Source organism: Bombina bombina, chromosome 4 (assembly GCF_027579735.1).
Source record: "Bombina bombina isolate aBomBom1 chromosome 4, aBomBom1.pri, whole genome shotgun sequence".
NCBI lineage: Eukaryota > Metazoa > Chordata > Amphibia > Anura > Bombinatoridae > Bombina > Bombina bombina.
This window is the reverse complement of record NC_069502.1, coordinates 140,370,383-140,385,772: the sequence shown is the minus strand read 5'-3', so window position 1 is coordinate 140,385,772 and position 15,390 is coordinate 140,370,383.

Below are 15,390 nucleotides of genomic sequence, written 5' to 3'. Positions count from 1 at the left end.
TTGTCCTCTCATTGTCTTCTAGCAGTGTCACAAGATCCATGATGGCTTGTGTTTCTTCATCACTATCTTTGTGCTTTGTGTACATTTTTTTGAGTGCTAGTTTTCTAGCGAAGAGATTAATATCTTTAATTATCTCAAAGAAATCAGGGTTGTTAGAAGGGGAAAATGATAATCCTCTACCAAGTACACTTTTATGTTGTAAAAAAAACATAAAAGTGTACTTGGTAGAGGATTATCATTTTCCCCTTCTAACAACCCTGATTTCTTTGAGATAATTAAAGATATTAATCTCTTCGCTAGAAAACTAGCACTCAAAAAAAGAACTTGTAAATTCTGCCCATACATCCAAAATGTAAAACAGATGAATATCTTTCCATCTGGAGAGATTGTAATGAATGACTTCTATAATTGTAGGAGCAAAAATATCATCTATTGTATTGAGTGCAACTGTAACAAGAAGTATGTCGGTATGTCGACATGTGAATTCAGAAGACGTTTGGGCGAACATATATGTAACATCAAAAATGCAAGGAATGATTTGGAACATGACAAAAAACTGACCACAGTGGCAAGACATTTTTTAGAAAAACATGACTGTAAACCAGAATTACGAAGTTGTATTCTCCAGAAAGTCTCATTAGGCATAAGAGGGGGAAATATTGAAAATGCACTACTTAAAGCAGAGACGAAATGGATCTTTAGACTGCAAAGCATGAGTCCAAAGGGGCTCAATGAAACTTTAACTTTTAGTGCATTCTTAGAGTAAAATCCTCTAAATGTGATACTATACCTATATCTGTGTGTATATCCCCCTTACCTAATATATGATTTGAAATAAGTCTAAAATAGATAAAACCATGTATTTCAAATGGTATCCTGATAATGGGAAAACTGCATGAATATTTGAAGAATTGTAAACCCTTAAATCTTTCTATGTATCTATCTCCAGATTAAAACTAGAGACCCCTAATCTAGATTACTATGGATCTTATTCAATATACCTGTATAAAATGTCTATTATGGGAATATAAATATGTATCAAATTTTGATCTCTAGGGAATTTTATTATTGAAGTTATAGTAAAAACCCAGATCTATTGTTCATATAATAGAACCATATACGGAAAGCATATACTGTCTTTCCATATAAGCAATTAAATTATAACGGATCCCTTCACCAACCTACATAAAAATATATAGTAAGGGTAATCACCTAAACCTATATGTTCACAATTCTTAGAACCAACCTACATAAAAATATATAGTAAGGGTAATCACCTAAACCTATATGTTCACAATTCTTAGAATAAGGTAATGTGTAATGCAACTTACTTGATCCGTATTTTAGGATTATGGGACTGCGTAGTTTATTTAGGGCGTATTCTTACATATATAACCCAATAAGTCTGATCGATCCAGGTATACATTTAGATACACTAATATGAGGATTATTTGGTGCTGTTTGTTTACTATCTCCTATAATATCTTTGAGCCGTTTCCAGTGGAGTCCGGGATGGAGCGATATGACAGGGAGCGTAATTACGCCCACATTTGTATCCAACCGCACACTATTGGACTAACGGCACACACCCTCTGTCTGAACCAATCGCACAAAGTCAAATGCGATTGGACGACTAGACGTGTCTGTCAAAATAATGGACTATGATTGGTTGGAGGACCTACAAAAGGAAATCCAGGGAGGTGATCGGGTCAGCCTTTGAAAAAGCGTATGCGAAACGCGCGTTAGGCCGTTTGCACTGCGCTCTCTGTTTTGTTTAATGGGGTATTGATTTAAAACGGGGTAATGGTTCTTAAATAATACTATCTATAGATTAATTCCTTGCGGTATAATTGTTGGCCCTCTTTTAGGGCACCTATAATTGGTTTTAAATACACAGCTTGCTTTGGGAATAGGAGAGTGTTAGAAGTGCTATTAGTTGATTTAATTTTAAGGCATAGAAGCATCGTCTACAATAGTACTCCTTCTAAAAACACCTCTACCTAAGCTTGCTGCAGTTATTTATATAAACAATAGTATTACGATACCTTACCCAGGCACTAAACAATTAATTGTGCAAGTAACAGGAGGTCACTCCTTATACAGAGAGTTAGCAGTGCTTGTAAATATATTTTTTGTTTAATTTATTTTGAATTTCTTTTTGTTATGTATATGTTAATGTGTTTTAACATAAAGTGGCATGGTCCACACCACTGATTATATTTTATCTAATTCATAATAAATGTTAAGTTTTAAACTAACTACATAGTATCACACTACACAATCACCTACCTATCATGTGTTGAGATGACAATCCCCCCAAGTGTGCCATATTAATGTCCCTGTCTCCTTTCTCTTTAATTTTTACCATGTTATTGATGGTACCACGATTTCATCTGGAACTATAAAACATCATACAATACCCCTATTGATCAGTACTAATTCTAGCCACAAGGAATTTATTTCCTTTGATGTAATTTCCTCTCTTTCCAGTCATCCTAGGTTTGAAGTGGTTATGATTACACCAACCCATTATTTCCTGGGAGACTTTACCAAAAAAGTTGGAATCCAATTACTGCACTAAAACTTGCTATCCTTCACAATCTATTCTTCATCTGGATGAACATAACATTGGAAGCTGAGGCTTTGTCTCCCCATCGACCTTATGACTGCCCTATCAAATTACAGCTAGGTGCTCCAATTCCTTTTAGTCACATACTGTATATCCCCTATCTCATGCCGAACGTCAACACTTGAAAGAATATATAGATGAAAACCTCAGAAAAGGTTTTATCCAACCTTCCACCTCCCCAGCAGGGGCCGGCATATTTTTTGGCCGCAACAAGGATAACTCACTTAGACCAATAGTGGATTATCGAGAACTAAACAAACACACCATAAAAAATAGGTACCCATTACCTTAAATATCTGAGCTAATCAAAAGATTATCAGCAAAAATATACACTAAATTAGAGGAGCATACAATATCATCTGGTTAGATCTGGTGATGAGTGGCTGACGGAATTCCGTACTAGGTATGGCTTATTCGAGTACACCGTCATGCCATCTGGCCTTTGTAATGCTCCTGCTACATTCCAAAATTTGATCAAGATATATTTAGAGACCCATTGGATACTTTTATGATAATCTACTTAGACGATATTTTAATTTATTCTACCAATCTGGATGAACATATCAAACATGTGAGAGCTGTCCTTTCCAGACTTAGAAGCCATTCTCTTTATGCTTAGCCAAAAAAATGTATTTTCCACACAGACAATTTGTCCTTCCTAGGATACAACATTTCAGCACTAGGTATAAAAATGTAGGATAATACAATTTTGCTGTTACCTTTTGGCCAACACCTACTAACAAAAAAGAAGTTCAAAGATTTTTAAACTTTGCAAACTTCTATCGAAAATGTATCAAAGGTTTTTCTACTATCACTAAACCATTGACTTTACTCACTAGAAGTCATTCCAATTTTCAATGGAACCCAAAATCACAAACAGCTTTTCATTTTTGAAAACAGAAGTTTACCTTTGCTCCTTTTTTCCATTTTCCTGATCCAACCCTCCAATATATACTAGAGGTTGATGCTTCAAAATCAACCATTCGTACAGTTCTATCACAACGTAAATCGTTAACTGACCCTATCCATCCTGTTACCTATTATTCTCGCACCATGTCTCAAGCTGAGCTTAACTATCCTATAGGAGAGAAAGATTTACTAGCTATAAAATCCTACTTTGAACAGTGGAGACACCTACTAGAAGGTACAAAATTACCCATACTTACTGTATATATTCAGATCATAAAAATCTTCAATATCTGAAGACTAACTGGACTCTGACTTCCAAACAAGTAAGGTGGAACGTATTCTTCTCACGATTCCACTATCTTATTACCTATAGGTGAGGTAGTAAGAATGGAAAAGCGGATGCCCTATCAAGTAAAGATCTAGTTCTTAAGACAATTAAAAAATCTTCAACAGTACCCCCAGAAAACATTATAGGTATAACCACTGATGACCTCCACATCATCTTACAAAAAAATTATACAACCATACCCATATCTAAGCTACAAATGCATAGTAACAATGCCTACTAACATCAAGACCTTATTTACATACCAGATACTCTGCATAATAATATTCTTCAGATAGTACATAACTCCCCTCTAGCTGGTCATCCTGGCTTCCACAACACATTACAATTGTTAAAAAAGATCCTTCTGGTGGCCAAATATGTCATCCACAGTGAAAAGATACGTTGAAGATTGCATGATTTGTAATCAAACTAAATCCGATAGGAAAAAAACATATGGTTTACTAATGTCTCTTCCCATATCAGAGAGACCATGGAAGGACATTGCCATGGACTTTATAGTCGATCTCCCACACTCTCATAATTACAGTGTTATCCTCGTAGTTTTTGACCTCTTTACTAAAATGGCTCATTTCATCCCTATCCAATCACTCCCCATAGCTTCTCAGACAGCTAAAACTTTTCTCAAACATGTTGTCAGATTACATGGCTTACCAGCCTCTATCACTACTGATTGAGGTTCTCAATTCACCTCAAGGTTCTGAACGGAACTTTGTGATCTACTACAAATCAAACACAGATTCAGCACCGCTTATCACCCACAAACAAATGGCCAAAGTGAGAGATCAAATCAATGACTGGAGCAGTATCTCAGATCTAATTGTACCTTTCAACAAGTTAATTGGTTTACTCTACTGCCCTCTGCAAAATGTGCATACAACTCTTATAATTCCTCTATCAAGACCTCTGCATTCTAACTACGGTTACCATCACACCTTCCAACTGGTAAAGAAAGTACCTGCCCACTGGTAAATGACATTACCAATACTCTCACAGAATCCTTTCAGTTACTCTATACCAATATCAATGATGCTCAGTCACGTCAAAAATTCTACTACGACCTTCGTAGACGTCCTGCCCCAGAATACAAGATTGGAGAAACACAAAAATTAAAACTACAACTCCCTCTAGAAAACTCAGTAGTCTTTACTTTGGACCCTGTGAAATTAGGAAAATCCTTAACTCAAATGCAATGACTCTACAACTGTCTCCCTCATTCAGGATACACCCCACTTTCCACGTTTACTTTTTGAAACCTTACAGGACCTCTAAATCCTCTCCTGATGCAAACTCTGTTCCAACTATATCTTGTGATGCCGAGGAAGAATTCAAAGTGGAAAGCTTTATGGATTCTAGGAAGGTTCGAGGACTCCTCCAATACCTTGTTCATTGGAAGGGATATCCACATGAAGAGGATTCATGGGAACCTGCTACTCATTTATCGGCTCCCCGCTTTCGCTCTTTTTTCCACAGAAGACATCCGGATAGACCATGTCCATAAAACCCTGGAGCGGTTTCCTTTGAGGGGGGACTATGTCATGTTTTTCCTTACTCTTTAACTTGGGGTTGGTCCAATACAAATACTTCACTGTTAAATAGACACTTCTGTTACTTGGTCTTTGCTCAGTATTGCAGTATCTGTCTGGATAGAAGCTGTACCTTTAGCTGCAGCTATACTTATAAGTATAGTGAATACATACCTGTCTCTACTCAATCTGTTTGTGATCATCCTTCCTGACAGCACCACCTCTCACACACTCCTCCGGCGCAGCAGAAGATCTACATTAGTTCAATTGGAAGCCCCACCTACCCTCTCCGAGTCTTGGCGGTCAAACTTACTGATCAGTGGTGACCGTTCTGGGACTGACTTGCTCTTTCCTGATTAACCGAATCGGCAGTTTCCAATCTGTAAGTAACTTGCAAGCTTTATCTACCACTCGGCTCAATTATTTTACATCTAGGCAGTACATCGCTAGCGCCACTTTGTCACTAGTTTTATTACCAGTAATCATTTTCTGTTACATATGTTGTTTTAGGCTATCTCCTTAACAGATGCTGATTTATGTTGGCTTTATACCTGAAAGGCTTACAATAGCAATTAGCGGATATAAACTGCTCCTTACATTGTTTGCATTCTAGTCCTCAATACTAATGCAATTGATTGTGCAACAAACTTCAATTGTTCAGTTATATTGGTTTGATGCCTTTAATTATATCTGCCCTTCTATCTGACAATTGTAACAAATTGCTTAGGATTGATACAAGTTATCTCTCAATGATAAAATATTACCAATCTTTTTAGCTACAATACACTAAAAGATATGTCAGTTGCTTAAAGTGAATGTCAATTTTGATGCTAAAGTGCCCGGTTTTAAAAACTTCAATTAAAAACAGGAGCACTTTAATTCATCAAAATGTACATTTCACTCCTGTTGTGAAAAAAAAACTTACCTTTTAATCTTCACAGCAGCTCCAGCTTCCTCCAGTTGTTGCAAGCCATTTCTGATGTCAGAAATTATGGATAGGTCATCCTCCAATCACGGCTTCCCCCCCGGGGGAATCAGTGTCTGATTCAACACCATGATTGGAGGAAGCCGGATTCCTCATTTTAGACCCAGGAAGAGGCTATGCAATGGGTGGAGGAAGCTGGAGCTGCTGTGAAGATTAAAAGGGAAGTATTTTTTCACAACAGAAGTGAAATGTAAATTTTGATGAATTAAAGTGCCCCTGTTTTTAATCGAATTTTTAAAAGCCGAGCACTTTAGCATCAAAATTGACATTCACTTTAAAGTATATTTGTTTCACAAAATAAGACAATCATGATATGTGTGTCTATATGCAAATAACTTATATTGATCCAGTCTTATAGAAATTTCCGTTCCATAACAATAACTGAAGAGGTCTCATGTGAAACCAAGCAAATTGAATTGCATCTCATGTGGCAATCATCAGACCTAGAATCTCCATGCATAAAACTACAGTTGGATTGGATAGAGACTGAAGCTTCACACATGTTGACTGCAATTTTGCTCTTCTTTGATCTGAAAAGGAAAGTCTCATAGTCATGGAGTCTATAAAAACTCCTAAAAATTATATTGTGGTCTGAGGAGAATTCAGATCTTTTGTTTATCTTGTGCATCACCGCACATAGGATCCTGCTTGTACTTCGAAAGTTAAAGGCAACTGTTTGCTGATTTATTACTTCTTGTATTGTCGAGGTATTCAGCTTTTAGGTTATTAAATCTGTTTGCTGGTAAATGTCTTTGTAACAGATGAGAGCGGTAACTTTATTGGAGAATAATCAATATTACCTATAATTTCGTAATTCTGCTTATCAATTTAAGCCATTGCAATAATTTGTATTTTGCAGAACTACGGTATAAAGGTATAATAAATATAATCTTGGATTTCTTCCACCTATTATGTTGTGTAATAATGTTGTGACAGTTTATTAAAATAAAAATATAAAAATTATATAGAGAAATTGATAATATCAAACAATAATAAATAACTGTTGGGTGAGCTAGTCTAGGATAAGATGTAATACTGTGCTCAGTGATAGTGACAAGGTGAATATCTGACAGTTCTAAGGGTCCTTTAGCCAGGACCTGGACATATTGTGTGTTAAGTAACAATCTTTAAAGTTGACAGAATTATATTAAACTTCATAATAAAATATAAAAATATATATATACATTGTGATTGTGAGTGCAGACAATGAATTGTAAGCTGCAGAACAGACTGCAGTGTGAGTCACGTGAGTGAGACCAAAATTGTGTATGAAATAAAAATGAAAGGAAGTGAAAGTGAATTAAAGGGAAAATCAACATCAGAATTTTTGTTGTTTAAAAAGAAAGATAATCCCTTTATTACCCATTCCCCAGTTTTGCATAACCAACACTGTTATATAAATACACTTTTTACTGCTGTGATTACCTTGTATCTAAGCCTCTGCAGACTGCCCCCTTATTTCATTTCTTTTGACAGACTTGCATTTTAGCCAATCAGTGCTCACTCCAGGGTAACTTCACGTGCATGAGCTCAATGTTATCTATATGAAACCCATGAACTAATGCCCTCTAGTGGTCAAAATGCATTCCGATTATATGCAGTCTTCAAGGTCTAAGAAATTAGCATATGAACCCTCCTAGAATTAGCTTTCAACTAAGAATACCAAGAAAACAAAGCAAAATTGGTGATAAAAGTAAATTGGAAAGTTGTTTAAAATTACATTCCCTATTTAAATCATGAAAGTTTTTTTGGACTTGACTGTCCCTTTAATTATTTGTATTATAAGATTGTGTGTTCTATGAATTATAAAATATTAGTGTTCTCTTTCTACTTTGTTGGTGGTCTACTATGTTATAGGGTGGAAGGAATAGCTAATTCATAATTCTTGTCGAATTAGGAAATTCGTTAGTCTTGTATACTTGGGTTGAATTAGATATGAAAATTCACAAATTAATATTCTTGTTATGTTCGTTCAGACCGTTTGGATGTACTGAGTTCAACAGACAAATCCAACGGCTTTCCTTCTTTAATAAGGATTTTTCCAGGTTGCCACCTCTTATTCCCATAGATATTCTCTCTATGCCATAGCATTGGAATTCAGAGGTTTTGCCATGCTGGTAGGTAAGAAAATGGGATGCAATACTTGTTAGATTTTTGTTGTTACTTTTATCTTTATCAGCATTTCTTATATTACTGAGATGTTCCATCATTCTTACACGTGGCTTTCTAGAGGTCATCCCTATGTATAAAAGATCACAGCTACATTTAACAGCATAAATAACACTCTCTGTGTTATAATTTATGTGTGATCCAATTTTGTGAATTTTCCCAAATCTGTCAATTATTGATTTTACTGGAAGTATGTTTACAGACTAAACAGTTCCTACATTGGAAGTTCCCTAGAGCTATGGGATCACATTTTGTCTTCCTTTTGACAAAGTGACTTGGACTTAATATGTCCTTCAAATTTCTGGTCCATCTATAGCCTATCTAAATTATCTCTCCTATTATACTATTGAGGCTAGGATCAGCTTTGAGAATTTTGAGATGTTTGTTCAGAATATGTATTACATTTTGGGATTGGGGCGAGTATGTTAATATCAGTCTTGTTGTTTGATCTTTGATTGTATCCTTTTTCCCAAGAAGTTCACGTCTGTTAGTGGAATTAGCCCTTTGTCTTGCTTTTTTGATGCTACGATTGCTATAGCCCCTTTGTTTTAATCAATGCCCTGAATGCCCTTTTAAGGGCAATGCCCATACAAATGCCCCTTTAGGGGCAATGGGTAGCTTAGGCTTTTTTAGACTAAGATTTTTTATTTTTGGGGGTTGGTTGGGAGGGGGTTTTACTTTTAGGGGGGACTTTGTAATTTTTTAATGTAAAAGAGCTGTTTAACTTAGGGCTAATGGCTATTGGTAGTTTATTGTTAGGTTAGGTGTGTTTTTATTTTGGGGGGCTATTTTGTTTTTATAGGGCTATTAGATTAGGTGTAATTGTTATTATTTTGGATAATTTTCATTTTTATTTTTTTGTAATCTTAGTGTTTTTTTATTTTTCGTAATTTTAGTGCTTTTTTTGTAATGTTAGATTTTTTCAATTTCTTTGTAGTTTAAGGTTTATTTAAATTTATAATTTAGTGTTAGGTTTTTTTAATAATGTAATTTAGGATTTTTAATTAGTAGTTTATTTTATTTTAATAGAATAGTTATGTTAGGTTAATTTATAGTTTAATCTTAGTTTATTTTTTATTTCACAGGTAAGTTTTTATTTATATTATGATAGTTATATTGTAACTTTTAATTTAAAGTTAGGGGGGTGTTAGGTTTAGGGGTTAATAGTTTAATTTAGTGTTTTGCGATGTGGGGGGGCTGGCGGTTTAGGGGTTCATAGGTTTAGTTTATTAGTTGTGATGTGGGGGGCTGGCGGTTTAGGGGTTAATACTTTATTATAGTGTTGGCGATGTGGGGGGCCGGCGGTTTAGGGGTTAATAGGTTTATTATAGTAGTTTATTAGTTACAATGTGGGGGCTGGTGGTTTAGGGGTTAATATGTTTAGTTTATTAGTTGCAATGAGGGGGCTGGCGGTTTAGAGGTTAATACTTTATTATAGTGTTGGCGATGTGGGGGTCGGCGGTTTAGGGGTTGATAGGTTTATTATAGTGGTAGCAATTTGGGTGCGCGGCGGATTAGGGGTTAAAAGGTTTACTTATTAGTTGTGATGTGGGGGGCCAGCAGTTTAGGGGCTAATAGGTTTATTTAGCATTGGTGTCAGGGAGCGGCGGATTATGGTTATTTAGAGACTTTGCAAAAATGGCTTGGTGAACTCAATAGCACAGACACCACAGTGCTCTTTAAAATGACCTCTGACGCTGAGAGCATCAATTTTCTTGATTTGAAAATATTCAAAGACAGTCAGAGCATAGGCACAACACTTTACAATAAACCCACAGATCACAACTCTATTTTGATAGCAGATAGTTGCCATCCACCTACATTACTCAAAGGGATAGTAAAGTCACAAATGATCAGAACCATACGCAATAACACACAACACGATATAGGGGTTTCCCAGTTGGGGGAGATTAAGAACAAATTTCTCCAAAGGGGCTACAAATCTCGAACTGTAGAATCAATGCTTGAAACAGTTCTGAACAGTACCCAGGATGAACTAATTCATAAGCACAAAGAAGATACAGCTGACAAAAAATGAATTATGGTGACCACATTTACACCAGGTACATTCAACATGGGCAGGATCCTGAGAAAACACTGGCCCATAATGTCATCAGACCCGAAGCTTCACTTCACAAAGCAGTTGACACCTATGGTAGGCTACAAGAGCGGAACGAATCTCCAGGATCTTTTAAAAACAGATCCCTAACAGTGCTACCAAGAACAAAAGAAAATCAACATCAAAGACAGCTATAGATGCACGGGCTGTACGACCTGTAATGGTCTGATCTCTACGAAAAGATTCCACCATCCTCACAACAACACAGTGTATAAGATTCGGCATTCACTTACATGTACCACCACGCATGTGGTATACTTGTTGGTCTGCCCCTGTGCTAAATTTTATGTGGGGAAAACAAAGGCACGCTTAGAGAAAGGATGGCTAACCATAGGTTAGCAATCAGACAGGCACTTGAGAAAGGACAATCGGACCAGCAAGTGGCACGACACTGTGCATCAATGGCACATTCCGTTGCTTCAATCAGATACATATTGATTGATCATATACCTAAACTGGATAAAGGAGGTGACCGGGATAGACTCCTACTCACTCGAGAAGCCCAATGGATCTACCAATTGGGAACTATTATTCCGGGTGGCCTTAATTCTATACCAGATTTCAAATGGCCAATATAAATATCTGTTACATACCTGGGTGTGTGAAATAGTAGGGTGGAGCCGTTTGGTTAGAGTGAGTTAGCACCATCCTTGGGTGCCATGTACTCACTCAAATACCATAAGAGGACTCTGGAGTTGCGGATGATATCTGCAATCAGGGACCTCTATTAGCCCACATAGCCTACAATACAAAGTCACCTATATTTCACAGGATGCCACACTTTTTGATTTTGTGTAAACATCCATACTCTTTATGAGTTTATGTGAAACAAGCCCTTTATGAGAGTTGAAGCAATATTAAATGAAGGTCTGGGGCCATTCATCACAGGACCTGTGTATACTTGCTGGCAGTTGAGGAGATGCAGCACTAACAGTCCATAATATGTATTATTTGTATATAGCTTTTTTACTCACTATCACCTAGATTACGAGTTTTGAACTATACCGGGTGCGTAAATAACGCAATAAAATGGTGCGATAAGCTCCATACCGCACAAAAGCCAAGGGTTTTAATTTAAAGTTAGGGGGTGTTAGGTTTAGGGGCTAATAGTTTAATTTAGTGTTTTGTGATGTGGGGGGGGTTTAGGGGTTAATAGATTTAGTTTATTAGTTATGATGTGGTGGGCTGGCGCTTTAGGGGTTAATAGGTTTAGTTTATTAGTTACGATGTGGGGGCTGGAGGTTTAGGGGTTAATACTTTATTATAGTGTTGGCAATGTGGGGGGCGGCAGTTTAGGGGTTACTAGATTTATTTAGTGTTGGCGATGTGGGGGGTTGGCCAATTTTTTAGCAGTATAGCCGTACTGCACTGAAACGCAAAACTCGTAATTTAGCCGTATGTGAGGTATTTGTTATTCTGTATGTTTTGTCTTGTCACACATACAACATGTGACACTGTTATCACAATACATATTTTTGACACTAACTGGTGTGTATCTATGTTGCCACAGCAGAGCCGGCACATTTAAAAGGAATCACTTAGATTCATAAGATACAGATATTTAAGTTACGAGTCTTGCGTTAGCCTTAAAAAGCAGCTTTTTAACGCCCGCTGGTATTACGAGTCAGGCAGGTACAGGTGTACCGCTCACTTTTCTTCCGCGACTCGAGCTTACCGCAAATCCCCTTACGTCAATTGCGTATCCTATCTTTTCTATGGGACTTGCATAACGCCGGTATTACGAATCTTGGAAGAAGTGAGCGGTAGACCCTCTCCTGTCAAGACTCATACCGCATTTAAAAGTCAGTAGTTAAGAGTTTTATGGGCTAACGCCGTAACATAAAACTCTTAACTAAAGTGCTAAAAAGTACACTAACACTCATAAACTACCTATTAACCCCTAAACCGAGCCCCCCCCACATCGGAAACACTTTAATAAAAAGTTTAACCCCTAATCTTCCGACCGGACATCGCCGCCACTTTAATAAATATATTAACCCTAAACCACCGCACTCCCGCCTCGCAAACACTAGTTACATTTTATTAACCCCTAATCTGCCGTCCCTAACATCGCCGACACCTGCCTACATTTATTAACCCCTAATCTGCCACCCCCAACATCGCCGCTACTATATTAAAGGTATTAACCCCTAAAACTAAGTCTATAAAATAAACCCTACGATAGCTACAATATAACTAATAGGTACATTGTAGCTAGTTTAGGGTTTATTTTTATTTTACAGGCAACTTTGTATTTATTTTAACTAGGTACAATAGTTATTAAATAGTTATTAACTATTTAATAACTACCTAGCTAAAATAAGTACAAATTTACCTGTAAAATAAATCCTAACCTAAGTTACAATTACACCTAACACTACACTATAATTAAATTAATTACCTAAACTACCTACAATTAATTACAATTAAATTAAATAAACTAAAGTACGAAAAACAACAAACACTAAATTACAGAAAATAAAAAAATAATTAATTTTTTTAAAACTAATTACACCTACTCTAATCCCCCTAATAAAATAAAAAAGCCCCCAAAATAATAAAAATCCCTACCCTATACTAAATTACAAATAGCCCTTAAAAGGGCCTTTTGCGGGGCATTGCCCCAAAGTAATCAGCTCTTTTACCTGTAAAAAAAAAAATACAATACCCCCCCAACATTAAAACCCACCACCCACACACCCCTACTATAAAACCCACCCAATACCCCCTTAATAAAACCTAACACTACCCCCTTGAAGATCACCCTACCTTGAGCCGTCTTCATCCAGCCGGGCACAAGTGGACCTCCAGACCGGCAGAAGTCTTCATCCGATCCGGGCAGAAGAGGATCTCCAGAGGGGCAGAAGTCTTCATCCAGGCGGCATCTTCTATCTTCATCCATCCGGAGCGGAGCGGGTCCATCTTCAATCCAGCCGACGCAGAGCATCCTCTTCAAACGAAGTCCAAGCGAAGAATGAAGGTTCCTTTAAATGACTTTATCCAAGATGGCGTCCCTTGAATTTTTTTTTTTTTTTTTTAAATGTTTTTTTTTTATTGAGGCAAAGGAAAATCAGAGTTACAATCACAAAGAAAAGGACAATATCTCAGATAGTAATACATAGCAATAATTCCTTACTTCAGACAAGTATACATAAGACAACAATGGGAACATGGTATTGACCGTAATGGTGCCACATTTTTCCTTTTTCTTTCTTTTTAAATAGTGAAACATTCAGATGTCAACAATGTCAAGTAGATCCACTCTCAGGATCTGAACTCTGGTACTAATCAGAAGACAGAGTGTTCGGCTTCAAGAGTTCTCATTGACAATCATATTAAAAAAGGACAGAAACCAAATGTATTACAAGGTAGAATCGCCCAAGAAAAACAAGATGTAAATTCTTAAACTTTATAGCTTAACATATCTACTGGTCATAGTGTGGAAGTGGGGGGGGTTGAAAAACCCGAAGAACTTCTGTAAAGGGGTAGGGCACGAGGGGGGGGGGAAAGAAGAGAGAAGAAGAGAGGGAAAAAAAAAAAAAAAAGGGGGGGGAGAGAGGGGAAAGAGGGGGTTCCAGCAGGCCCTGGAGGAGTGCTCAGGTCACCACCAGTCCAGTAGGGTCTGAAGAGTTACGCAGCAACCTGGCCTCAAACCGGTCTATTGGTATTGCTGCCCCGCCTGTACTCATCCCACATACACCAGATAGAGCAATAGAAGTCATAGCGACCTTCGACTCTCAGCGCATATTCTTCCATTTTTTGGATATAATCTAGGGACTCTAGAACTGGGGCTAGCGTAAAAGGAGTGTGTTTTGTCCACTGCCTAGCTATAACAAGTTTGGCCGTCAGGAGAATAATTACACATAGTAGTCGGGATGGCTTTGGGAGGTCCTGCAGTCCAAGGTGGAAGAGAGCCATACCCCCTGTGAGATTGTCAGTCAGGCCCAACTGTCGGAGTAAGTCCGCCACCTGAGTCCAGAAGTGCCCCAATTCGGGACACTCCCACCAGATATGTAGGTGTGTACCACGCTGCGCGCAGCCCCTCCAGCAGTCCGCCGACCTGGAGGGGTATATTCTATGCAACCTGGTCGGGACCCAATGCCACCTGAGTAGGATTTTAAGATATAATTCAAACAAATTAGAGCACCGAGCCGCTGCATGCACATCCTGGAGGGCACGCTGCCAATTTTCATGTGAGGCCACCATCCCCAAGTCCCTCTCCCAATCCCCTGTAGACTGCGTTTTTGTGAAGTGGGGGGAGTTCAGCAGAGTTTTGTAATGGAACGATAGGGAACCACGTAGAGATCTGCCCAGCAACCATCTCCTCTCCCACTTGGTGAGAACTCGCATGCTCGATTTCTGAAAACCCCACGACAGAAGAAGTGAAACCAGACGAAGGTATTCAAACTGTAACTCTCTAGGGAAGTTGTCCGCCGGGTAGGTATGGGGCGGGGTAGCTAATGTGTCACCTCTATAGAGATCCATCAGAAGCCTGATCTCTAAGGCCTCCCATTTCCGAGGGTGGGAGTCAGGGAGGCAATGCAGTAAAGCCTTAATGGAGTGTATTGGGGAGGGATGTGGTGCGACCAAGTCCAGAGATCTCAGTTCCTTCCAAAGTCGTAGGCAGGTCTTAATTATGCGGCTATGGATTCCGTTTAGGACCTCAGCATGGTCTGGGATCCAAATGAGATCAGCCAGGGCCACTCC